We start from the raw sequence: 26981 nt of genomic DNA, 5'->3' as shown, positions 1-26981 counted from the left end.
CCTACTCGGCCTTCGAACAACCCGCCGAGAGGAATTTGCTGCCAGCCCCGCGGAGCTGGTATACGGGGAGAACCCGAGACTCCCAAGCGATCCGGTCTTCGACAAGAGATCGGGTCTCACGGAGTCGGGGTTGGTGCGTCTGCTGAGGGACAGTCTCCGACGCATCAAGGCGCCACCACCCACTCGACACTCGTCCATACCTGCCTGTTCGCCCAAGGAGCTGGACACTTGCACGCACGTGCTGATCAGGACGGATGCCGTCCGGAAGCCGCTGCAGCCTCCATATGAGGGCCCGTACCGCGTTCTCGAGCGGGGAGAACATTTCTTCCAGCTCGAGATCGGTGGTCACAAAAAGGCGGTCTCTTTGTCCAGGCTGAAACCCGCGTGCGCCCCGAAGCAACGTCGTGTCCGCTTTGTGGATTAACGGCGAACGAAGTTCGGGGATCAGTCGCCGAAACCCCTAGGTTTCATCTGGGGGCGGAGTGATGTGGCGCGGCAGGATTCGCAGCATTCGAAATTTATTTCGAATGTTGCGAGTGCGAGCGAATAGATGGCGCGGATCTATCCACTTTGCGTAGCACGCCACGGGAGTGGAAGATCGGAGAAAAGTGTGCCAGGAGTTCGAGACAAAAACTAGCACGAGGAGGAGCAATACTCCTCATGACCAATTAATTTTGTAATTAAAGTTAAAAATAGAACGAATTCAATAATTTTTCATTTGTTATTAATAAATAATAAGTATACAATAAAATTTAAAATAAAGAATGTTAAATACTTAAAATCTACATAGTTGCCCAAGACATGTTTTGAAAACAAATAATGTCAGTTGGATTGATCAAAAAGATTTAGGGAGAAAAAGATCCTCTTTCGGAATGAAAACCACTCTTGCCCACCTCAACGCCCTCCTAGGGAGAGCGATTCTAAAATGATCTCTAGGCCCACCTGGAGTGGTACTGCCATCCACTGCAGGTGATTTCAGCGGTGCTAAACTTCCCACTGCCCGCCTTACACTAGCTTCCGACCGCAATTCTATTGGTATTATTCAATTCCCATTTTTCTCCCTCTATGTATTATTGAGGTATCAGTCAGAATATTATTGTCCTCTATCCGGGAAAAAAGTTGGGGCGGCAGATGTACACCGTCCTGCTCATTCTCGATAAATATCCGACCTTCCTTTTTCAAATAGACAAAGAATATTGTCATATGCCGTTTTATGAGGTGACTGTTTTAACCGGACGGCTGGCCCCATTAACCTCATTGTTGGCTCTGTTCAGGTCTTCTACCACTGTCTCCAATTGTAATTCGTCTCTGATATCAATGCCAACATCTTGATGAGCAGTGCTCTCCTGGGATTCCTTATGTCTATTTCAGACCTGCCCTTAACGTTCAATCCTATTATTTTGTGATCCTTGAAGGAGGGTTCCACAGACACCCTCTAGTTTCTGACTAGCCCGTTCATCACAGTATCCCTTAAGATTATGTCTAGGACTTCTTTCTTGGTGCTGATCACGAACGTTGTCGTATTTTCTATATTGTATACTTCTTACTTATTGTTAGTGATAAATTCATATCTTCTTTTGAAGAAAATTAACCAACATTAACTTTTCAATTAAACAAGGAACATTTTCTAGGATTTGGGGTACCCATGTCGCTTCTGGCAGCTGCTGCTCTAATTCTCAGTTGGCATTCCATTGACGAAAAAACTAAGCACTTCATCTGATAGATTGGTCGTGCCCGCTCGAAAGTTAAGTCCTGAAATAACTTTCAAAGTTGTCGCAGAAGAACAAAGAAGACGTTTACATTTAATACCTTGCAATTTTTTAAGTAGTAGAAAGCACTGCTATTTTATAACTTATGCTTCACAGAGACGACCAGCAAGCTTTAGTTACGACTTCGCAATTATCTAAAACAAATTTTGCTCCAGGGCATGCATTTTTGTCCACTTCAATGCATTGTGGACGTCTCCCAAGTCAATTATCTCGCTCATTTATTTATTTATGATGGTTGATTTTGCTGCTCCTTAGGATATATAACATGACTTTGAAAATTCAGTGAGGGTCTTTGCTTGCATACAAATTCATTGAGCCGATAAGTCCGTTAGGCGACCCACGCCAAATGGGATTTTTTGAATAATCAGAACTCGTTTTCTGCCTCTTTTAAATTCCCCCTCGTTGGTTGAAAGTTCCGTGAGGAGGTGAGGATATCTCTCTAGCAAGCATTTAATTCGAAAAAAGTAAGCTTGAAATTAAGAATACTTTCTTTCCGCGGTACACTGCCTCATTTACATACAAGGTCACTCGGATAGAATTACCATTTTTTCCGAAGTGCCAAACCTGGTTTAGAAATTATCATATATTTTCTGTGAGACAAAATTTTTTGTTTGTTCTCCAAAAGATCCGTTCTCATTGACTACTGCCTATCGAAGGAGCCACCGCTTAGCGATTTGACTTTTGTTTGCCTTCTTATACCAACTAATATCGAGTGAATTACGCTTGATTCTGGTTTAGAAAGAGCAGTTGCTTCGCGTTGAAGTTCGTCTTAAGTTAATCAGGACTAACCTTACTCCTTGCTAAAAGTAATAATTCACAGAAAAGTAAATTAATAAATATCTGCTTGAATACAATTAGCAAAGACTGTACTGAACGACAAATGTCTTGCAAGTTCGACGGGCCATTTTCTCCTTTGTCTATTAAGACGTATACATCAGAACTGAAGACGAAGCAGAAATCATTGGGCCATTTAGAAATGTTTCCTTTTTCAATTTCTTATTTTTCTCGTGGCCGCTCCTGCCGCCATACGAATTCGGAACGACCTAACTACGTATGCAGTAGCCAAGCGTTGCATATTCGTGAAATGAATCCTAAAAGCAACTGCCAAAATAGCTTCCATGGAAATCTCCTGAACGCCCGGCTCTTTGCTGAATCTAAAAATCGTTCATTTGGTTTCTTTCGTTTGTACGCTCGTCCTTGCGCTGATAGTCTCATTCTATGATTCCTTTCTGTACAACTCCTGGTTTTTTATTCGAATTTAATTGAATAATTGTTTGCTATTCCGAACACGTCCCCTAGGATCTGCAAGTTTTCTGGCCATGTCTCGTGGATGGATGTGGCCCGTGGGCAAAACTGTTAGGCACTTCAAGTGGCTTCCGTTGTTGCTTATTGTTGTTAGCAAAGTGTCTTCTCCTTTCCGAATTCGTCTTTTTGCAGTTTCTTTGTGAATTAAAATCTTAGGCCAAGATACAATGTTTGTACGTAGTACGATCGAGTTGTAGTAAGACATGGTCGGGACTAAGACGGGTGTTTTAATTGCTTGAATTTTTCGAGTTCGGGTTCGAAAATCAGTGTTGTTTGTACTACTTTGTAGTTAAACACAAGAAACAACTTTCAGTTTTCCCAATTTGTTTGGGGGTTGTGTGCACAATTGCTATTCTTAAAATGTAACTAAAATCGAGTTAGCCGATTTGGGATTTCACTTCGATTGAATGAAGTCAAGGTACGCTTGAAAATGAAACTGATGAGGAAAAGTTGCAAATTGTGGAAGAATTCAATAACAAGCGCTTCTATTCACGATCTAACAAAAATTGAAATGCTCAACTAGATCCATGGCAGGAACCCTAAAAGTCTATTAGGGGAACACACCATTAATTGAAACGGATTGGCACTCTTCTACTACATTTCTGTTGGTACGGCGTATTGTTAAGGTATTCTAGCCTAGTTTCTAATTCGGATAGTTAGCTTAAAAATCCATAACAGGGTATTGCCAACTGATAAAATGAGACACCCCGTCCATTCGACAGTCGCAGTTGTTCACTTTAGCTATTTCTCCTATCTTCTACGCGCGACGTTCATCACCGTACCTTACTCACCTCTTCCGCTTTTCGCAGTTTGCCTTGGATTGATGCGATAATTCAGTTGATCCTCCTGCGATGTTAGCATTCTCCGCACCACATTTTCCAGTATCAGTGCTTCACCTAGAGTTTCCTCTAGGTTTCTCTTCTTGTCTCTGAATCTCGGAAAAATATGTGCTCTGGGTCCTCGGGGATTCCCTCACAGTTTGGATAAATGGGCGAATTGCCTTAACAACACTGATCGTTTCGCAAGAGTATAATTCAGCATCCTCTAGATGCTTTACACAAAGCACATCAATCAAGGCAAGACAAAATATATGGTGAAAATCTCAGCATCGAAAACCAACCAACCAACAACATCAAACTGCACTGGTCAAACGGGAAGAATAAAGATAGGAGACTGCAACTTTGAGACCGTTGATAATTTCCCCTATCTAGGGTCGAAAATCACAACCGATAACAGTTACGATGATGAAATACACGCACGGTTGTTGTCAGCCAACAGAGCATATTTCAGCTTACAAAAACTGTTTCGCTCGAAACGTCTTCAAATCCAGGGTCTCACCATAGAATCAAAGCTCTTGCTGTACAAGACAATGATCTTCCCAGCCCTCATGTATTCCTCTGAGGCTTGGGTTCTTAGCAAGAAAAATTGCGAACTCTTGGCCGCGATTCCGTAGCCTACATAACAACCAAATCTATGAGCGATACCATGACCGTCAGATTGTCGATAAAATCCGGCTCAATAGGTTACGGTGGGCGGGTCACTTACTCACTTTTAGTGGAAAATAATCTAAAGCTCCTTCAAAGTGTTTTAAAACGCCTTTCAAATGACAGGTCGCAGGTATTTAAGCCTTCGCACTAAATTCTGAAGTGGTTTGCTAGGTTTTCATGAGGCGAAATGAGCACCGAGGACGATGGCCGCAGTGGACGCCCCAAACCAACAAAACCATCAAAAAAGTCCACAAAATAATTTTGGATGAAATGAAGTTGATCGAGATGGCTGAGGCTGTACAGATATCAAACGTGCTGGACATATCGTGCATGAATGTTTGGGTATGCGACAGTTCTGTTTAAAGAAGGTGCCACGCGAGCAAACAATCGACCAAAAACAACAACGAGTTGACGATTATGAGCAATGTTCGAAGCTTTTCGTCCATAAAAAAGACAAAACCTGACTCCATTAGAGTCAAAATGATTGTCATCTGAATGGACTGCACTTGGTGAACTGAACTTCCAAAGACGAAACAGTGGGCTGGCAAGGCTATGGCATCTGTATTTTAGACTACGTATGGTACAACATTCATCGAGTATCTTGAGAAGGGAAAAAGCCGTCACCACCATCAACGACTATTACATAGTGTTATCGAAACTTTTGATGTATGAAATCGGGGAACGCGGTCCCTTTTGAAGAAAAAGAAAGTGCTGTTTTATACAGACAATGCACCGTGTCACAAATTAATGAAGACGATGGCAAAATTGCATCAATCGGGCTTCGAATCACGTCCGCATCCACCGTATTCTCCAGAGTTGGCGCTAGGGACTTTTTCCTGTTCTCAGACCTCAAAAGAATGACCGCCAGAAAGAAATTTAACGCCGATGAAGAGGTAATGGCCGAAACTCAGGCCTATTTTGAGGCCAAAGACAAATTGTACAATCAAAATGGCATTGAAAAATTGTATGACCGCTATAAGCGTTGATCGCCCTCGAAGGGAACTATATTGAATAATAAAATCAGATTTTAGTGAAAATTTTCTTTTTTTATGTTAGCCTGCGAAATTTTCAGCCTACCTAAGCCCACAAACCCCCCTTTCAATTCAGTCTAGGACGATACCATCCAATACATGCGTGGGAATTCACACTTCCAACCTGTTTACTAAATTTCGTATTAATAGGTACAACCGGTTCTGACAAAAATCCGTATGGCAGACAGACGACAGTCGAATTGCCAGTGAACAGATTTTGGTTAGGGTTTGATCTTGACAAAGTATATAAAAAAAATATTTATAAAAAATATCTATTTGATGATAGTATAGCAAAGTTGTTTTAGCATCATCAGGAATACTTAAAAAAAGATACAATTAGGCAGTTACAATGTAACCACTTGGTATCTTAAATAACCTTAATTTTTTGCTGGGGATATGGTAACTAGGATAGTTAAATCATCCGTTCATCCGTTTTATTGTAGCTTTAGTTTGCTCCATGGAAAATCATCTAGAGCGACGCAATAGATATTGTTGATGACCTCCACACTTGTTTTTGTGGTTTTGTGTAAAACACAACCTGATTAAAATCGGTTTACTGTCTGTCTGTCTGTCCGTCACACGCATTTTTCTCGGAAACTGTAGCAGCGATTGACACCAAACTTGGTGGAAAGGGGGAACTGTGAACGCTCACGCATACAGCGAATTACATCCTTTTACGTCAAATTTAAGGGGAGGTCCCCATACATGAAAAAGAGAGGTGTAAATTTTATTCACCAAGTTAGTACTTTCCGAAGTTGGTCTTGACATTTGTTGGAAAGGCGAGGAGTTAGGGTGGTGGAAAGTGATCATTTATTTAACGGGGCCACCTTCCATACCGATATCCCTTCAAATAAAGTTAATAATAGTATATTACTATATTTTTTAATAATTTGGCTCCAGAGCCCCCTTTAAGTTCATCCTAGCACCACGGAATTTTGCAGCAATGTAGGTTATAATATGGAGCTACCAAGTTCAGTGGAAATCGCACTATTAATAACAAAGTTATAATAGGTCAAAGTTGGCACTTCTTTGGAAATTTAAGATTTTGAATTACAATATCTCCCGAAAGTGTATATATGCATATATTACGTGTTACGTACTAAAGGCACAAATTCACACCCAAATGTCCTTATAGAAGAAATACACAAAACCTTTCATACCTGAAGCGTCCAGCTTCTGGTTTCCCGACTTGTTTATTCATAATGTTGCTGGTGGCATTCCTTGGATAGTGTTTTTAACTCATCCAGAACTGTTGTTGTTTCTACCTTATACGCGAATGATGAGTTGACTTTTCTGACGGTTCTTGTTTTTTAAGTCTGATTTATGGCCGATTATGGCGATCCTACTCTTTGAGAATTGTTTTGGTTATTTCCTCGTTGATTTTCCTCCGCATTGTATTTTATAACTCACATGGGATGGATTGAGGGTTAGGTTGCAACCATGAGGACGATTCTTCCACAATATTTTTTTTTTGGGGTAGGGTAGGTGAATGCATTTACGCACACAGTGTTGGACTCCCGATTCGGTACGTCGTCGGACGTTTGTCACATTACTTCGGGCTGGTCCCCAAACTCTCCCGCCTTGAGGAGCCTTCAAATTAAGGAATTCTTTTCACCAACGAGAGGGGAGAGGAGGAAGGGAACTGTCAGTTCAAGGAACCCCCTGCAATCCGGCTCCTCCACCGGCCGAGTTCTATCTTCTTAGCAACGAGAAGGGCCCGAACGTAATGGGCAACACGGTTCCACCTGTCAGCAGTCTTCAGCATCTCTTCGACAATGTTGTCTGGAGAGACATCCCCTGTGTTTAAATAGAGCTGCTGACGAACCCCATCCCACCTTCCACAAGAAAAAAAGTGTGGTGGGCGTCGTCCACAACTCCATTGCAAAACACACAATCCGGAGATGGCGCCTTTCCAATCTTGTACAGGTAAAACTGAAAACTTCCATGCCCACTTAAAAATTGGGTAAGGAAATAGTCAGTCTCATTGTGCTTCCGATTCAGCCACGCACCTAAGTTGCCGATGAGCCGCGCAGTCCATCTGCCTCTAGATTCATTTTGCCAAGAGAGCTGCCACTCGTCTCGAGTGTGTTGCTCCCTAGCAAGAAGGGCAACGGGGATAACTCCCGCGATCACCATCACGGCCGGTTCAGAGACAGTGCGGTACGCAGACGCCACCCGTAAAGCTCCCTGTCTCTGTACTTGCGCGAGGCGTTTACGATATACCTCCTTGTTAAGAGCGTCAGTCCATACCTCTGCGTCGTAGAGCAAGACAGACTGCGTTGAACTCATCAGAAGACGTCGCCTACTAGACGTAGGACCCCCAATGTTTGCCATTAGCCTACTTAACGCCGAAACTCCAGCCGCAGCCTTGTTCACTGCTGCTTTGATTTGCTCAGAAAAGCTCATCTTTGAGTCAAGAGTCAACCCGAGGTATTTTACCGCAGATTTTGACTCGATTATCGACTCACCGAACGATATGGGACGCAGGGTCGGAATTCTCTTTTTAGTCAGGATGACTACTTCGGTTTTTTCCAGTGCAAGGTTGAAACCATGAGTAGTAATCCATCCGCTTACCCGTCGCATTAATATACCGAGCCTGCTTTGCGCCTGTTCGATAGTGCGTCCAGCAACAAGCGCTGCGACATCATCTGCATAGCCGACCAGGCGCGACTCTTCTGGCATGTCGAGTTTAAGCAGACTGTCATAGGTAGGATGGATCCCTGTGCTACCCCCGACGTGACCTCCATCCATAGAGCAGGGAGCGGTTCCTCAGATAGTCCCTCAAAATCCGTAAGAGATAATTCGGCACGTTGAAAGTATTGTCTAGTGTACCTATAATGTCTTTCCATCTTACGGAATTAAAGGCGTTTCTGACGTCAAGTGTTACGAGGAACACCACCCGTCGAGTTCAGCGGCTATGTGCCTCTGCTCGTCGAACAGCGTCCACGACTGGCATGACAGCATCAATTGTCGATCTCCCTGCTCTAAAATCAAACTGCCGGGGAGATAAATCTCCGGCAGCGCGTATCGCTTCAGCGAGTCTGCTTCTGATGAGCTTTTCGAGCACTTTCCCAGCAGTGTCAAGCATACATAGTGGGCGATATGAAGATTCGGGGTCGCCTTTCCCTTTATGGATCAGCGCAAGCCTCGCAACCTTCCAACGAGCAGGGAAAATGTCCTCTTTCAGGCAAGCGTTGAATGCGCCGAGCAGTAGGTCTGGCCGATGTTGGAATACCAGTTTGTATACCTCTGTTGCAATACCATCGGGTCCTGGCGCCTTCTTGTTTTGCATAGAGAGGACTGCCTGTTCCAATTCTTTTATAGAGAAAAGTGGACAGTCCTCTGCGCTCTCCGCGCTGACGTCACCATCCCATACGGGGTGTGCAGGGAAGAGTGCCCCCACAATGCGGTCCATCTGCTCGGCCTTAAGTGAACAGGGTTTCCGCAGAGCCCCGATTTTTCGGGTTACCAGTTTGTAACCGAGTCCCCACGGATCCCCATTCACCGCGTCGACCAGATCTTGCCAGCACCGAGCTTTGCTCTTGTTAATTGCGCTGCGAAATCTCCTTTTGGCTGATTTGTACTCCATGATTTTGGTACATGCCTCCTCCCGGTCGCCTAGACATTGTGTTAAGCGGTGGGGCCTGTGACACTCCTTCCGGAGCTCTGTGATTTCCACTGTCCACCAATACATGGAAGGCTTGCCGCGCCTCGAAGTCGTCCTGGGCATGGAGGCTTCGCAGACCGTCGTTATCAGGTTCATAACTAAATTTACAACAGTGTCAGCTGCGGCGCCACCGCCTCCAGGAGTACCCTTCAGCGTGGCCCCACTTGTTCCCAGAGTTTCGACAAACTTCCCGGTGTTCACCTTCGCGACGTTCCATGCACAGAAAGATCGCTGGGGTGGCGCACACCAAGAGTTTGTGTCCACCACTTCGAAAGCAATGTATTGGTGGTCACTTGCGGAGAAGTCTTCCAGAGCTCGTCACCCGTCCACCAGCGACACCAGTGATTCCGACGCGAAGGTTACGTCTGGAATGCTTCCTTCGCAGCCCGGCGCCGGAACGTTGGGGTGGATCCGGTGTTTAGAACTACCAGTCCTGTTCTCGCCGCCAGAATTCGTTTCCCTCTGGAATCTGTGTGAGGCATGCCCCAATCCAAACATCTGTAACATTTGGTTGGGGCGGCCTGAATTCGTATCCTACACACTACCCAACCAATTCTTATTTTCCCGCTGTTTAGAAGCTTCCTCGCGTACTGCTCGGCAACTTCCACCACAGCGAGTTTTTGGCCTCGGGAGTTTGCGGAGGTGATACCAATCCGAACATTGGTTACCTCCGGGCATTCGCGTTTGGCCTTTGGCGTTTGGGATGGCCTCTTCTACCTCTTTATTTTCCGTGAGACAGTCAAGGTCTCGGATTTCCAAAGCACACATGGGTTCCAGGCTGGAAACCAAAGCTTTTTCTCCCAGTAGCCCCTTAACTGCTTCAAAGAACGTGACTTTAATTATAGTCTTCGGACCTAGTTCGGCTAAGGCTCCACCACCCTTCGTTTTACGTATGGAATACACTTCCGCTCCGTTGTCTTCGGGTTTAATTTTGTAACGGATTTCGCTGAGGACTTCCACAAAAGTCTTGCCTTCCGTCGGTTTAATAAGCAAAGCTGGCCGTCTAGTCCTCCTTCATCTCCCCACCTTTTCTTTTAGTACTCCGTCCTTCCGTTCTTTCTGCTTCCTGCGGATTTTGTCTTACTTTCCATGTTCGCCTATAGTATGAAATCCTGTCCAGGAGCTCTTCCAGTTCCATTAGCCCGTTTTTCACCCCTTTGCCGACGTTTTTCTGGAGGAACGTCGCAGATCGCATGTGCTTCACAACTGCCGTGCATTTCTTAATAAGCCTTTCCTCTTCAGCTTGCGCCAGAGTAGTCGACAGTCCTCCCACTTGGCTTATATTCGAAACCATTTGATAAGTTTCGGCAGTTTTCACTGTGCCTCTTTCCCCAATTGTAGCACTATGTGGTATGGTCTGGGTTCCTATCTGCGTTGTAGGTGCCGCATCACTTTGCGAATCTTTCTCTCCGTCTGCGCGTCCCGATGTCTCGTCGGGTATTTCAGCCCTTGTTGCGTTCTTCGCTGGGGCAAACGGCGCATTTTCGTGCTGCGAATAAACGCAGCCAGCTTACTCTCCATTTCCACTATCTCCTTATTTCGTTCGTTTTTATTCTCCATTTCAGTTGTTGACCAGCGCATCGTGTGCAAGGGAGCGGGCCGCAATAGTCGGGAACGGGTATACTCTCGGGGACACAGTCCTTACCCCAGTTCCCTGAGGCCTGACCTACGCTTAGCTGATCCCGGAATTCACGGACGGATCAGCGCTCGCTCGGGGCAACGCGGTCTACTAACACCGGTTCAATGCACACTACCCGACCAGGGTCCTGAAGGGGCTGGCTCCTGATACACGCCACAACTACCACCTTGGCAGAGCTAGGCTCACATCACCCCATCGACGTCGACAGGGAGTTGTCGATGGCTCCAGGGACTCCCAGTGTGTCCCGGCGTGTATCGGTCATTAGCAGTTCGCTCTTCACCGAGAAACTTTCTCGAGGCTATTACCTAGGACGCAAGTATTATGCCAGCTAGGGGGTCAGAACTACTTGCTCGGGCACCTCGGGGACGCCACTCCCCGTATCATAAACGACCCGTGAAGAATCGTTGACGATCCCTGAGGGAGCAAAGTCCTGTAGCGTACCTACTTTCGTGCCTAAGGATACTAGTCAGTGGTCGGATACAATTTCCACAGTAAACTTGATACTGTTGCCGAGGAGCTTGCGCACTTTCTAGAAATATATTATGAACCGTTTTCGATAATCAAAGGTTCTAATCATGAGGTCAGTTCCTATCTGAGATATTGTTTGGGTTTTTTTTAAATAATTAAGACTTTTACTTTTTGCACAAGACAAGCTCTGTAGTACTGATGAAGGGAACAGGTGGTTCCCGAAATATCGGTATTTGCAAGGTTAATAAATAATAGCGAAAAGCGAAAACAAGTCTTAATTATTTCAAATTATTTGATTGTTAGAAACACCACGAGATTATACTACACGTTTACGTTTTCTTCTTTTGCTCGTCTTCATTCTTGTTGGTCCAGCGATGGCGTCCTCGAATTTGGGGAATCGAGCAGTGTGTAACATGCGTTGTCTTCGCGTCTGTTTCGGGATTTTCCTAGTGGTTGTTTACATTTCACCTTGCCTTTGAACAGGCTTTACTTTCCTTCGCTACTACCTTTCGAATCCTAATGTCGAGTTTTAGTTTGTTATACAACTCACTACTGTATCTTATTCGGCATTCGTCGTTCTGGGCTTGTGGTTCTCCTAAGACGTTTTGAAAGGATTAATTTTTTGCTCTGCGGCCTAGTTCATCATCATCATAACACGAGACAGAGCGAATGCAAGCTTATATATTGTGAACTTTTCTATTATATTTTGTTGGCAAGAGTGATTCTCTTCTTGGTTTCTCAATTTCATTTTTGTCTTTTGTAGGAGTTGCACTTACGTATAGACAATTGTTGGCTTGTTGTGGTCGTTTAATGTCGCGTTTTGTTTAGTTATCATCTTTCTCGCGGTCTATGCTATTATTTTGGTCTCCTCTTCGTTTAATTTTAGGCCAACTTCCTTTGCGGCTTCATCTAGCTTTACTAAGGTCTCTTTCACGCTCTTTTTCGATCATGTCAAGTTATTCATATAATCTGCATAGACTACTATCTTGGACGACTTATACAGTACCGCGGCATCTTTCGGATTATGTACTCAAGCTGTTAAATAATCTGTGGGGCAGTCTTGCTTTGCTTCTGTAGCGGAACTTCTTGTTAGTTAGTTTCGCATCTTTACTTAAGCACTACAACTGACCCATTGTCGTTCTGATGAGTCCAATCTTTCGCTGGAGCTTCAAATTCAGATAATATTTTGTACAGTATCAATCAACCAATATTGTCGCATTTCGGGTTGAAATCAATGAAAATTTAGTGAACACCAAAGTTATATTATATTATTATATATATGTGGATAAAATCCGGTTTAATAGATTACGATGGGCGGGTCACTTAATCCGTACGGATGAGGATGATCCAGCCTGGAAAGTCTATAAGGGCAATATCTATGGCAGAAAAAGAATACGAGGCAGACCCTGCCTGAGATGGAGCGATGGTGCCAGACAGCTTTTAGGGATATCGACTTGGTGGACCTCGGCACAAAACCGGGATGTCTGGAGTTCCTTATTAAGACAGGCCTAGACCGGATACCGGTTTCTGCGCCTTTGATAATGATGCTGATGAAACTTATGTTCCCAGCAACCTTCCAGTATCTGCTCATTGCTGTGAGATACCAATTAAGGGCGGTGATGCCATTATCCGTACTTTATCTGCAGCTAAGATCTGAAATATACCATCAAACGACATCAGATTTGCAGCCCAGCCGTTTCTGCTCTCTTTTTAAGGTTTTGTGTGAAACAAAACCTTATTAGAATCGAGACGGTGTCTGTCCGTCTGTCTGTCACACCCGATTTATTCGGAAACGGCTAGACCGATTGTCACGAAAATTGGTGAGAGTATGTAATCTGGTGTCCCCTTTACATGCAGTAAGTGGCGCCATCTTGTGTTGAGTTTAAGGGGGGTTCCCCATACATGTGAATGGAGGGTGCAAATTTTTTTTTCACAGAATGTGGCCATGTGGGGTATCAAATGAAAGGTCTCAATTAGTACTTTTCGAAACTGGTTCAATATTTGATATTGGGTGAAACATAGGGGAGTGAGGGCTCAAAATATGACCCCCAAAAAGTGTAACAGGTCTCGTTTTCAGAACCTATCCAACCGAAAAATCTGAAAAAATCACAGTGGTGCATCTCTACGAAATCTAGGCCTCAAAATATATCCGGTTGCGATATTTGCAAAAACAAAGTTAATAATAGTATATTTCCACATTTTAGAAATTTACCCGGCACCCCCCTTATGTTCATTCCCGGAGTACAAAATTTGGCATGCGTTTAATGAAGAATATAATGCACAGTTTGGTCAAGTTTGAATAAAATCCAACTATTATTAACGAAGTTGTAGGGGGTGAAACTTCACAATTTTTCGTGAATTTCGTGCACTCTATAACCTGCATGACGTCATCATCACATATCAATTCGTCAATACCACAACGAAATGAGTTCTTATGAATTGGGTCGCAGAGAATTATTTTGTTTTAGTTTTTTAGTTATTTGTCAACCAGACATATGTGTATGTAGGTATATAATATATGCGTGCTAATGAACTTTGCGGGTAGTGCCTAATTCAAATAGATATAAGAAAAAACCCGAAATATGGGTACGATCAATTTATATACGTGCATATATGTGTACAGTATTCGGAAATAGGCAGTTTGTTTGTTTAGGGTGAGCATAATATCTATGGCTGTAATATGTACGTATGTCTCGTAGTTTAAAATATGAAGGATTATGTTGGATTTTTAGCTATATACGGATAGAAAAATGTGCGTTGAAATTTCTTACATAAGATGAACACAAAACCTTTATACCCGAAGCGCGAGCTTCCGGTATTCCGACTTGTTTTTTCTTGTCGCCAACAGTTTATATCAATTTCGGTTGATTATTGGATATATCCCGGTATAGACCAGATGAATTTAAGGCATATGTGGGGTTTAAAGTATCAAATACTCTGCCCACCTTCCCGAACTGCTTTTTGTAACCATCGTCAATTCCCCTACAGTGAGGTATAGCTATCCTCGTGGTTGGCAGTAACCAATTGATATAATTTTTGAGGAAGTGTGTTAAAGATTAACTAAAATTAACTTTTTTTGTAAGGTTTTGTGTAAAACAAAATCTTATTAAAATCGATCCACTGGCTTTGTGTCTGTCTGTCGCATGCACTTTTCTCCAAAACGGCTAAACTGATCCGAACGCAATTTGGTGGACATATGGGAACTATCAAATCCCACGCATATAGTGCGTGACATAAATTTGCGTGCAGTTCAAAGGGGACCATACATGTAAAGGGGGGATATAACAATTTTTTTCATCGAATATATTCGTGTGGGTATATGAAAGGCCTCAATTAGTACTTTCCGAATCTGATATTAGTGTTGCCGTTTATTGCAAAGTGCGCGAGTAGGTAGTCAACATGTACACACTTAAAGGGAGACAGGACTCATTTTCGAAAACTACCCAACCCAAAAATTCGACAAAACATCGGGGTGTTGCGCTTAGATGAATTCTAGGCCTCAAAATATATCCCACTCCGATATCTGCTCAAATAAACTTACTAATAATATATTACCAACTTTTAGAAATTAAATTCATCCTAGGACTTCCAAATTTTATGGAAATCTGGCCATTAACGTCAAAGTTATAGCACTTCAAACGTAGCAATTTCGCGGCATAGAGGACAGTCTCGTTCATACATATGCCAAGCTTTATGGAAATCCTAGCAGCAATGTAGGATATTCGAGAAATTCAAGATTTTGAATGTCAATATCACCCAAAAATGAATATTCTCACATAATATATGCGTTTATTACGTATTACGTACTAATGGGACAAATTCACACTCAAATGTCTTTATAATAGAAACACACAAAACCTTTCATACTTGGAGCGTTCAGCTCCCGTTTTCTCGACTTGTTTATAATGTATCTGGTCTAGGTTAAATTCTTGGCATTTGGTCATAATATTAAACCCAGAGTGTGAAGCGTATATCATTACAGGGTTTTCCATCAAATGATTTATTTAAATCGCTTTCCAACAAATAGAGGGCAATGGAATTTTTAGCTATGTGACACGGAGCTGCCATGTGCTCGTCGGTCCTCACATCTACTTTTCTTCCTTCAATCTTTGCCCCGTTCACAAGTGGGGTCGGCTCGTCGTGATCGGTTTTAAATTCCTATCTAGCGTATCAAGCCACCGTTGGTTCGGCCGGCCTTTGGTCGCTTACAATTGACTTCGATGTTCAGATCAATATTGGTGAATTCTCGTTAGCGCGAATTACGTGACCGCACCATCGGAAAACCTCACTCGCAGTTTTCCCACGATCGGTGCAACCCCATATCGGTCGCGGATATCCTCATTTCGGATGTGGTCAAAACTCTTGGCGTGACACCACTAGTCCAATGCAACATCTTAGTCCCCATTACCGCAAGACGCCGTTCATTGTCTTTTATAGTCGACCAACAATCAGAACTATAGAGAGCCGCAGACGGACGACATTGCGGTAAATCTTAGATTTGAGACTTTCGCTGATACTTCTATTACAAAGAACAACAGTTGTGGAATGCCACTTCAACCAGGTTGCGTTATTGCGTGAAGCAATTTCATTACGCCGTTCTCCATTGACTGATAGCATTAACCCGAGATATTTAAATCGCTCAGTTCGGAGCAGGTTACTGCTATTGCCAATGGAGAACTGCGTTATACTCCTCACATAGGGAAAGACAAAACCTTTTATACCTGAAGCGTCAAGCTTCCGGCTTCCCGACTTATTATTCTTTTTCAATCTTGTAGTGCCTTTACTGAACTTTTCAACCTGTGAAATGAATGAATTAATTTTGTGTTTTTTTCCTTTTCAGGTGAGTACACTTCTATGTATATAGTAGAGCCACGAAACTGGTTTCAATGGGGGTAGTAAGTAATCACTATCGTATCCTATATATAATATGTAGAAAGTAGTTTTGAATATTTACAATAGCAAATATATTACAAATAACCGCTCTCAGATCCAAGGTTGTCGTAATGAGTTATTATAATATTGAAAAGTTGGGGAAATCCAAGCCGGTATGGTTTATTATGGCAATTTTCGTAACGCGTCACTTTAAGTCCGCGAAATAAATTTCACATACGGTTTGGACATTTATGTATACTATACGACATTCACATTAATAACAACGCACGGCAATTTGTCCAGAATTTTCCGCCAAATGCCTGTTACTTACGGACTCTTACTGACATTAACATTTGGGGATGCAATTAACCCAATTCGCGCATATCAAGAGGTTTCACTGAGACTTGAGTATATCTCATTCCAGACTATACAATTTTTTGTATCTCTCAGAATCCGTAGGTATCAGTAAATGCTACACAAAGCCTGATCCTTTTATCCCAACACAATTCACATGAGATGTACATGCTCGCTCCTGAGAAGATTCTTTTCAACTGTAATCCAGCGAATGTAATGAAGTGATGAACGAAGGAAGAAAGGAAGGAGTCGATGGTGCTCCCGAGTGTAAATTAAGTGGAAGTACACGAATGGGCTTAAACTCCACGTAAGGAGGTATTAGGCATTAAGCCCAAGTTGAATTGTCTCAATTAGTCTTCTGAATGAGACCCGAACCTAATTGCTCCAACTTAGCAATCGTTTATTTACAAAACGAGTTAAAGCTGTGAGAGGAGACGAGCTGTGGGCGCCTGAGCCCCTCCGAAGTAAGGTGAAGTTAACTGATGGAAGTGGAATGTTTCACGTGAAGTGTATAGTACTTATCCTCGTTACACTGGTAGCGAAGCATTTGATACCGCTTGACTTTGAAAACTCACACGCCTTCCGATGACTATGTCACGAATGGAGTCGTATCAGTCCAAATTGGAAGCAGTCCAAAGAGAAATATATATGCATATAAATGTATACATTTTATCGCGTTTTGTATTCCAGACTCTTTTGCAATATGTGGAGAAATAACTTCTACTGCTCGCCTTGGAGCTTCTAGATTTATAATTCAGGTTTTATCATGTCATGCTTTTTCTAATTGGCTTCTAAATCGCAGAAATGCTCCTATCTAATCAGACAACTTTAAAGGCTACGTGGTAAACTCTAAATGGACTCCAAAGTGCATAGAGAAAAAAATGTAGGTCATCGGAAGTTGCTCTCGGTTTAACTTCCTGGTATTTGGCAATTTGTTGGCATCAATTTTATGGTTATGCGTTCCCCGCAGGAGTTTTCCAGTCCAGCAGGTCAGTTGCTCCCCGAAACCGAACCGAACCGAATGAAGGGCTAACATGAGGTGCAAGGAACAATTACCTTCCTGATGATTGTGAAACCACTACGAATTTCGCTTTTAAATACTTGCCTACTTAGACCTGCACTAGCAGAAGTGCTCGGCTGCAACAAAAGCGATTTCATAAACGCTCCTCGGGGTGTACTCACTCAGGAAAGCAAACACGAGGGAGTCACAAGCTAAGCCATGTATAATTCACATCTCTCGTCGACTGTTACCTTCAGCGATATGTGTCTCCGTGGGATTTCACATCCGAAGTATCTTTCTCAATGCAAAAATTGTAATATTAACAATTAGCTAATGTATGATACACATAGAAATAAATGGGGCACTGGCAACGGTTGTAAGCTAATTTATTAACAAATGAATTTGTTTGCCTCAGCGATTTGTTTGCCGCGAACGGTTCATTGGTACGTAAAGTTGCTTTGTGATTTTTGGCAATCCTTGGATATCCCTACCCGCACCCAGGGGGAGCTTGAAACTAAATAGCGGAACATTCAGAGAGACAATGTTGATGGGATTTAGTGAATATTCTAAACAAACAGTTGTCACAGAAATTGCCTAAACTAAACCACGTAATTGCTTTTATAATTATTTTATTAGTTGGAAACTGAACACTATTGGGGTGGATTGCTAAACTCAATTGGTTAACATGTGGTTGAGTGCATTTGGGTATGTTGATATTAGGGCTTGGTATTTTTGATTTTCCGAATTCCTTTTTAAGTTAGAATTTGTGTGGAACTATTCGTGGATGCATGCTTGTATATCGAATACAAATAAGTGTATTAAAAATGAATGCATGTCCCCATCATGCATGCAATGACGCTTTTGATTAGATTTTTCTTTGCTCAATGAGAGCTATCCTTTTCAATTTTGTATATTCTTCAAAACTATTCCTGGATTTATTGTATGTTCAACATGCTTTATTTGTTTTTTGTTTTGTATAAAAACTCTGACGTTGCAGCAATGTTCCAGTAACTATTGGTCCTTCCCTGAAGGCGATATACATCAAATCAATGTACAGATCCATACATTCTTTTACCATACATTGACCGACTTTGGAGTAACCGGTTGTCATTTGGGTTCGAAACGCATTGTGGGCTTATTTAGTCTTTTCCAAAATTTCAGATTTGCCGGCTCCTTCCTCAAATGCTTCTACTTTATCCCGCAGTGTCATCCAGATAAGATACATGGGAATTGATTCCCCTTTCAGGTCTACAGTTTCTAACAATATCTCAAATGGGAGTAGCAATAAACCGTCAAGTTTAATTAACGAATTCTTAAATCAAATTTTGGTTTTGAGGCTTTGAGTTTGGTTCTATCTTCTGAGATCAATTCTAGGATGATATTTCCTCGTCTAAGCCATGTGCCTGTGTGGCTTAAGTGTTTAGAACGCTGGGCTGTCGTAGCGGAAGGTGGTGATCCACATCTCACATATGGTAGAGGGATTTGTTATAGTTACTGGATGCGGGATACCAGTTAACTTAGCTGTGAATGATACACCTGAGTCAAATCAGGGTAATAATTTAGGACGGTTGCCGGTCCCAATACATGTTGTAAGCAGCACTATCAAGTACTGCTTGCGGCTCATGCCGGCTGACTGGACATTTTCCGGTGATCAACCCATGCTTGTATGTAAGGTTTTGATGAATCACCATGTAAGGTTTTGATGAATCACCTTACATACAGTTGGTGTATTGCGCCGGTGTCATTACATGGCAGCCAGAAATGAAAAGGTCCAACGTCTCTAACGCCGAACCATACATTCTGCACTGGTCGTTCTCCAGCTGCTCTTTCATTATGAGCTTGGTAAGCATGCAATCGATCTTGTGTTTGCGGGGTCCTGCACCGTGTCCAGACCACCCCAATATTCTCTCGCTTCTGTCACCGAAAACTGTCTGGATGATCTGTTGGGATACTTTGGGAGATCTGAAAAAACTCCGCTGGTTCTCTCGTCCGTACGTACATTCTGAACTCATCTGGAGTGCCTTTCGCCATACCGTCGTAACCGACTGCCTACGACTGAAGGTTTCTGCTTTAGTGTGTCCAGAATTTCAATTACCGGTATCTCACTAGTGATGACATAGTTCCTGTAAACCCTCTGCACTTTATTTCTCACCCATCTGCTGGTATTGCCAGTGCTGATTTGAATCAGCCTTAGTGAGTCCTGCCGACGTTGCAGACCAATTTTCCATAGTTGATCTCTTTGGTCACTCAAACCAATAACGCGAAAGCGAATCTTCTGATGGTGCGACCTGACAACGGCAGCTGCACCACCATACACAAGTGATTGTAGTTGCACTAGCGACATCTTAGCACACAGCCGAAATGCAATCGCAGCATCGATTTGAGATAGAATTCTTGGAGTTGCTGAAGATGCATAGAGCCTGGGAATACCTAGTCTATGCGAAGGATTCTTTTCCGAGCATTGTATACACGCTCTTTGGAATTTGTCCCGAACCTCAGCGGAAACCTCAGCTGGACGATGTTGAGGACTGCTTCGGCGAGTATTGAAACTGTTGCCTGCAGTACGGCGTGGTATTTTTGATGCCGCCGCCTCTGCCCCTGCCCCTCAAGTCGAACATGTTCCCTGATGATTGCCGGGATTTTTTCGCTGCGAGTAATAAAGCGGTACTGGTCTGCGAATAGCGGAAAACGCTGAACGAATCTCTGGTGCCTTATTTCGCCGTAGGAGCGGGTGATGATTTCTCTCATTTCTTCAGTCCACTTCATCCGCTGCCTACGCGAACCTGCTGAAGTGATCGCCACTGATTGTGGCGAAACATCTGCAGCAGGCGGAGCAATGCTCCTGGTCGCCGTGGCTTCTAAACGACGAACCGCCCCACGACTAGCGGTTTCGGCGCCGTTTTGTCCATTACGAGACCCCGACCCAGTCACCAAGTCAGACAACTCCCGTTGGTTATCCATACCGGACCTTAAATTTCTCCTTCTACTCACAGATGGATTTGCATTTTATACCTACCTGCCAGGTGTGGGGATAGCTTCCTTAGTGAGTAATCTACAAGACTGCAAAGTCCTTGCATTTTCCTCACCTACCCCCTGAGGTGCTGCGGTGGCGTACAGCGATTCAGAATGAAGCTATCCATCCCTCCTCCTTTAGCAATCGGACTTGGACCAGTTACGGTCTACGGCCACTGCATAATGATTACATTTTCATTTGGAATTCCTAAAATTATTTTGGGAAAAACGCGTTTGCAAAAAACCTATTTGGAAAGTGGATATTAAGACACTACTCGCTTTCAATAGCAAACTAAAAGCAAGTCGAGAAACCGCAAGTTAGACGCTTCAGGTATAAAACTTTTTGGGTTTTCCTATGTAGTGAACGATGAGTGCATGAGATTTCCGTGTGTACATATAACTGCGTCCTATCTTTTAAAGAGATTTTGACGCAAATAATTTGATCTGAAGAGCACTGTATTGATAATGTTCAAATTCAATGTAAAGAAATTCACCTGTAAAGGATCCAAACAAGTCGAAATATTGAAAACTGGACGCATCGGGAATAAAGGTTTTGCGTTCATCTTGTGTGAAAAATTTCCTATTCACGTTTTCCCATTCGTACATACCTAAAAATTCAAAATATTCCTTAATGTATGTATTTTCAAACTCTAACTCTGTCATCCATAGAGTGCACCTATACCTGTATGATGACGTCATACGCAGCTTAGAGTTCGACAAATTCACGCGAAATACTCAGTTTTGACTTTCTGCCATTTTGTTAATAATTGTTGGATTTTTTTAAACCTTCCAAAATTGTGCATTATATTATTATTTATAAGGATACCACTTCTATAATGAACTTAAAGGAAGCTTTCGGGTAAATTTTTAATTACTGTCGTATGATATTATTAACTTCGCTTGGATGAATATCTGAGTGGGATGTATTTTGAGGTCTAGATTTTGTATTAATGCACCATTCCGAATCTTTTCAGATTTTTCAATTGCATAGGTTTTGAGAATGAGACCTATTACCTAATTTTTGGGGCATGGATGTTGAGCCCTCATTCACCCAGTTTCAGCCAGCGTCACAAATAGGATCAGTTTCGAAAAGTACTAATCGGGCCCTTTCATGCCACATGACCATATTCTGTCAAATAAAAATTGACTCCCAACGTATGTATGGGGAGCCCCCACTAAACCCAGTGCAAAATGATCATCATCATCAACGGTGCAACAGCCGCAACAGGCCTAGACCGGCTGTCTTAATAAGGAGCCTCTAGACATACCGGTTCTGTGCCGAGCTCCACCAATTCCATATCCCTAAAAGCTGTTTGGCGTCCTCACCTACCCCATCGCTCCATCTCAAGCAGGGTCTTCTACATCTTCTACCATAGATATTGCCCTTATAGACTCACCAGGCTGGTTCATCCCTGCCTTGCCTAAGAACCCAGGTCCCCGAGGAATACATAAGGACTGACAAGATCATAGTCTTGTACAGTAAGAGCTTTCACCCTATGGTGAGACGTTGTTGGATGGCAACAACCGTCCGCAGGTTTCATCGTTATAGCTGTTATCGGTTGTGATTTTCGACCCTAGATAGGAGAAGTTTTCAACGGTCTCAAAGTTGTAGTCTCCTACCTTTATTGTTTTCATTTGACCAGTGTGATTTGATGTTGTTCGATTCTTCGGTTTTTGGCGCTGACGTTGCCACCATGTACTTCGTCTTGCCTTCATTAATGTGCAGCCCAAGATCTCGCGCCGTCTGCTTGATTTGGATGAAGGTAGACACAGACACAGAGAAGATCTGATCTGATCTAATTGCCTGAAGTGAAAGCTCTTTGGGATGAGCCAATGATGTTCTAAGCGTATGCGACTATCCTAGCAAGATAGCGAATAATATCTTATAGATGGTGCTCAGCAACGTGAGACTTCTATAATTGCTTCACTGCATGTTTTCACCCTTTTTAGGTATGGGACAGATAATGCCTCGTTGCCAGTCGTCAGGCCTTGATTCGCTGTCCCATACTTTGAGAATCATTTGATGAACCGCTTGGTGTAGTTGGTCGCCTTTATATTTAACTGGCTGTAATTCCATCGGCTCCTGGCGATTAAGGGTTTTAAGCCGGTGGATTTTGGATGTGTTCAGATAGCTGAGCGCTTTGAGCACAGGGCTGCCGTACGGAAGGTCCCGGTTCAAATCTCACTAGTGGTAGTGGAATTTATGTCGTGATTTGACGTCGAATACAGTCGATTCAGCTGTGAATGAGTGCCTGAGTCAAATCAGGGTAATAGCCTCGGGCGAGCGCAATGCTGACCACGTTGCCTCCTATAGGCTTCTGTAATCCTGTAGCGTACCGTTACGGGCTTGAATGAAGTGCCAATCATTATTATTATTATATCCAAGTTGTCAAAATTTCGGCAGATGCCGGATTTTATCTAATACTAGCACTAGCCAAGCATTTAAGCTCGGACAATCCTATCGACTTAAATTATAAAGAGGCGCAGATGGTAGGTCAATGGGAGAATCCGTCGAGAACTCTCCGCAACATCGAGCACGTATTCAGAATGGTGTACTTCTGCATGGTTTGAACCAGACTGTGTGAAAGTCCCAGGACATTAAAGGAAACCGTGAAGGATTTAGGTACAATACCTGTAGCTGATAACATTATGGGAACTACAACCACCCGAGACGTCAAATTTCTCTGATTTCCCCAGTGGCTCATAGTTTATCTCCTTCTCCACGTAATTTCCGTTCAAAGTTGCTATTATGGATGGTAGTAACATCAAAAATATACGCGGAGCGGCCCGTCTTCTCAACTAATAGTACGTTAGGATTGTTCTGTGGAATATAGCGATGAGTTAAAACTTGCCGGTCCCAATACATGCGGCAAGCAGAACTATCAAGTATTGCTTCCAGCTAGCTCATACCGGTAAACCGGGCATTTTCCCATGATCAGCCCATGCTTGTATACAAGGTTTTGATGGATCAGCTTACATACAGAATTATGCCCGGTAATCTATTGCACCCGTGCCATAACAGTGTATTACAGGGTGCGGCAGCATAACTTCCTTTTTTCAAAACTCAATAAAAACTATTGTATGCATCGGAAAATATTTATTTATTTTTTATAATGTAGGTACATGTCTAAAGTTTTTATTTACATTGTTTTGAAGATCAAATCTGTTAGGTGACGTCCCCCATTCTCCATACATTGCGTAAACCGATTTCTGACGTTTGTCATGATTCTTGTTAGCATAGCAGGTGTTATGTTGGCAATTTCTTCTTGGATGTTGGTCTTCAAATCTTGTAGGGTTCTTGGACGGTTCACATAAACACGGGATTTCAAAAAATCCCATAGAAAAAAATCACAAGGGGACAGATCGGGAGAGCGTGCCGGCCATTCCAAATCGCCTCTAATTGAGATAATGCGCTCTGGAAAGTGTTCCCTCGAAAACAACCATCGATGCTCTTGAAGTGTGTGCTGTTGCACCGTCTTGTTGGAACCAAGTGTCCCCCAAATCCACATTTTCTAGCCGTGGGAAAGAAAAATTCTGTATCATGTTTACATACCGGTCCGAATTCACTGTCACTGTAGCCTCATTTTCCTCAAAAAACCCGGGACCAATAATTCCAGCTGAGGAAATTGCACACCACACTGTGACTTTGGGTGAATGCAAAGGATTTTGATGCAATTCTCGAGGGTTGGTATCAGCCCAGTAGCGCATGTTTTGTTTGTTAACCGACCCACACAAATGAAAATGGGCTTCAACGCTAAAAAAACAATAGCACCCTCGGGAACGACATCAAGAAGAAGCTCACACGCGTTCATCCGAGAATTGAAGTCACGTTCTGAAAGCTCCTGCACTATCGCCATCTTATAGGGATGAAAATGAAGATCATCACGAAGAATTCTTCTCACAGAACGATCGGATAGTCCAAGGGCAGATGCTTGTTTGCGCGCAGAACGCCGTGGCGATCGCAACATTGACGCTCTCACTGCTTCAATGTTCTCAGGTGATCTAACGAGCCGAGGGATTCCAGTTCTTCCTTTTGTCGCACTTGCAGTTTGTCTGAATGTAGTGACCCATGTAACAATTGATTTGCGGTCTGGGACGGGAGCCAACGGGGTTAAATTAAAGCGATTCCGAAATGCACGCTGTGTTGCAATAACCGAACATCCGCTTGAAAAGTAAACCTCAACGGCAAAGGGACGCTCCTCACTATTCCAACGCATGATGGCGACTGAACCGTGTCGGGACAAAACTTTACAGTATCCCCTCTTGAACGAGACCACTAACTGAGTGGCGCGCATTTGAAAAAAGGAATTTATGTTGCCGCACCCTGTATTATTATTTTGTCGGTGGATTGCCCTGAACTGATTGGTGGTGGCAGAATTTGTCCGTTGTCTTCAATTAGCGAGACCTCCAACTCGCCGATATTTTGGTTGTTGAGCAGTTCATCAAAATAGTCAACCCATCGCTCCAATATGCCCTTTCTGTCGGAAATCAGATTTCCCTCTCTGCTGACTTGTTGGTTAAACTTCTGCTCTCTTCTCTCTAAGTCTCTGCCGGTCACTGCGTTCTTTGAGAATGCAACATTACTCGGTATGCAGCATTTTCCCGTTGCGTTGCTAACTTACATTCATCGTCAAACCAGCCGTTTCGACTTTTCTTGCGGCTGGGGCCCAGTATGTTTGTGGCCGTATCAAAGATGACGCTCTTCAGGTGATTGTGAAGATCATTTGTTGATGTTGCATCTCCAGGATCTCAATTGGCTGCGGTTATTGCGGTATCCATTTCCCTTTTACAGGTGTTACGGAGGACTGTATTTTGAATGGCTTCAGTATTCACTCTCACCTGATTGGCATAGTAGATTTTAGGTGGTGTTGTAACTCGAACCCGGGACACTATGCCAACGAAATAGTGGTCCAAGTCTACATTAGCCCCCCCAAAAATATTCCGACGTTCATCAAGGATGAGAGGTGGCAGCTTTCAATCAGCACGTGGTCAATTTGATTGACAGTGGTCCCGTCTGTAGAGGCCCACGTATGTTTGTGAGCCGCTTCCCGCGCAAACCAGATACTTTCAACAACCATTTCATGCGATAACGCTAACTGAATAATCTGCAGTCCGTTATCATGGATGTCCTTATGTAAGCTATGTGAGCCGACGTGTCGCCTGAGTATGGGCTCCATTCCTACGCGACTGTTGGAATCTCCAAGTATGATTTAGATATCATACTTGGTTCATGCTTTGACGGTCCGCTCAACTGTCTCGTAGAAGGTACCCATCTGCGACTCTGCAGTCTCTTCTGTAGAGGCGTGAACGATAATGAGACTTATATTTCTAAATTTGCCTCGCAAGCGTAGGGTGCATAGCCGTTCGCTTATGTTTTCAAAGCCGATAAAAGCAGGTTTAATTTTTTGGCTGACTAAGAAACCTACTCTGAATACATGGTTTACTTGTTGGCAACTATAGTATATGGTGTAGTGACTCTTCTGCAGGAAATCGGTCCCCGTCCAGCGCATCTCTTGCAACGCTATTACGTCAGCCTTATATTGGGGCAGGGTATCGGCTAGCTGCTAGCAGCATTTGGTCTGTACAGGGAGCGCACATTCCATGAGAAAATGCGCAAATCGTTATTCGTTGTAAGTTCCATCTTGTCCGAGACTCCTTCTGTGGGTTCGTAACATCGGTTTTCCATGTGGGGTTGTCAGCCCTATCCAACCCGCAGCCTGGAGGACCAGTTGGTACAATTTCACCCGTTTTTAGACGCGGGACACTCGCCTTCATGCTTCTCCGTGTGCAGATTTCATTAAGAAAGAACTCCCAGCGATCATCACGAGATGGAGGTAGGGATTGGTAGTAGAGCTGTTAGTGTTGGTATAGCAGGCGTTTCTGAATCAGTTTCGAAAAGTACTAATCGAGCCCTTTCATGCTGCATGACGATATAATGTGAGAAGAAATTTACTGCCAGCTTTTCGCATGTCTGAGGTGCCCTCGTTAAACCCGGTGCAAAAGGATGCCACCCGTTATATGTAAAGGGATTTACAGACTACACGATCTCACGAAATTTCTTGACAGTTGGTTCTACAGTTTCCAAGTAAATTGAGTGTGATAGACAGACAGACAGGCGAACAGACAGACATTATATCGATTCGAATAAGGTTTTGTTTCACACAAAATTTTGAAAAGGGCTGAGGAGAAAGATTTTATACGAATGCCAATTATTATCAGTCATGCATGACAACCATAGGTGGAAAGGGGAAATTCGGCGCTTCAGGTATACAGGTGTTGTGTAATTCTTATGTAAGAACATGTCGATGCACGACGGTTTCATTACTACATAGTTTGTAGTTTGCAGTGTACATGCATTTACTATGACAGCGACTATT

General features: G+C 43.2%; 1 protein-coding gene across 1 annotated transcript in view; it reads left to right on the top strand.

The window, feature by feature from the left end:
- LOC119661554 (calmodulin-binding transcription activator 1) overlaps positions 1 to 26981 on the top strand; it is a 601359-nt gene that overhangs the window by 344556 nt on the left and 229822 nt on the right.

Source organism: Hermetia illucens, chromosome 1 (assembly GCF_905115235.1).
Source record: "Hermetia illucens chromosome 1, iHerIll2.2.curated.20191125, whole genome shotgun sequence".
In the NCBI taxonomy this organism is placed as follows: Eukaryota; Metazoa; Arthropoda; class Insecta; order Diptera; family Stratiomyidae; genus Hermetia; species Hermetia illucens.
The sequence above is the reverse complement of the archived record's forward strand: the minus strand, read 5'-3'. Positions and strand labels throughout refer to the sequence as shown.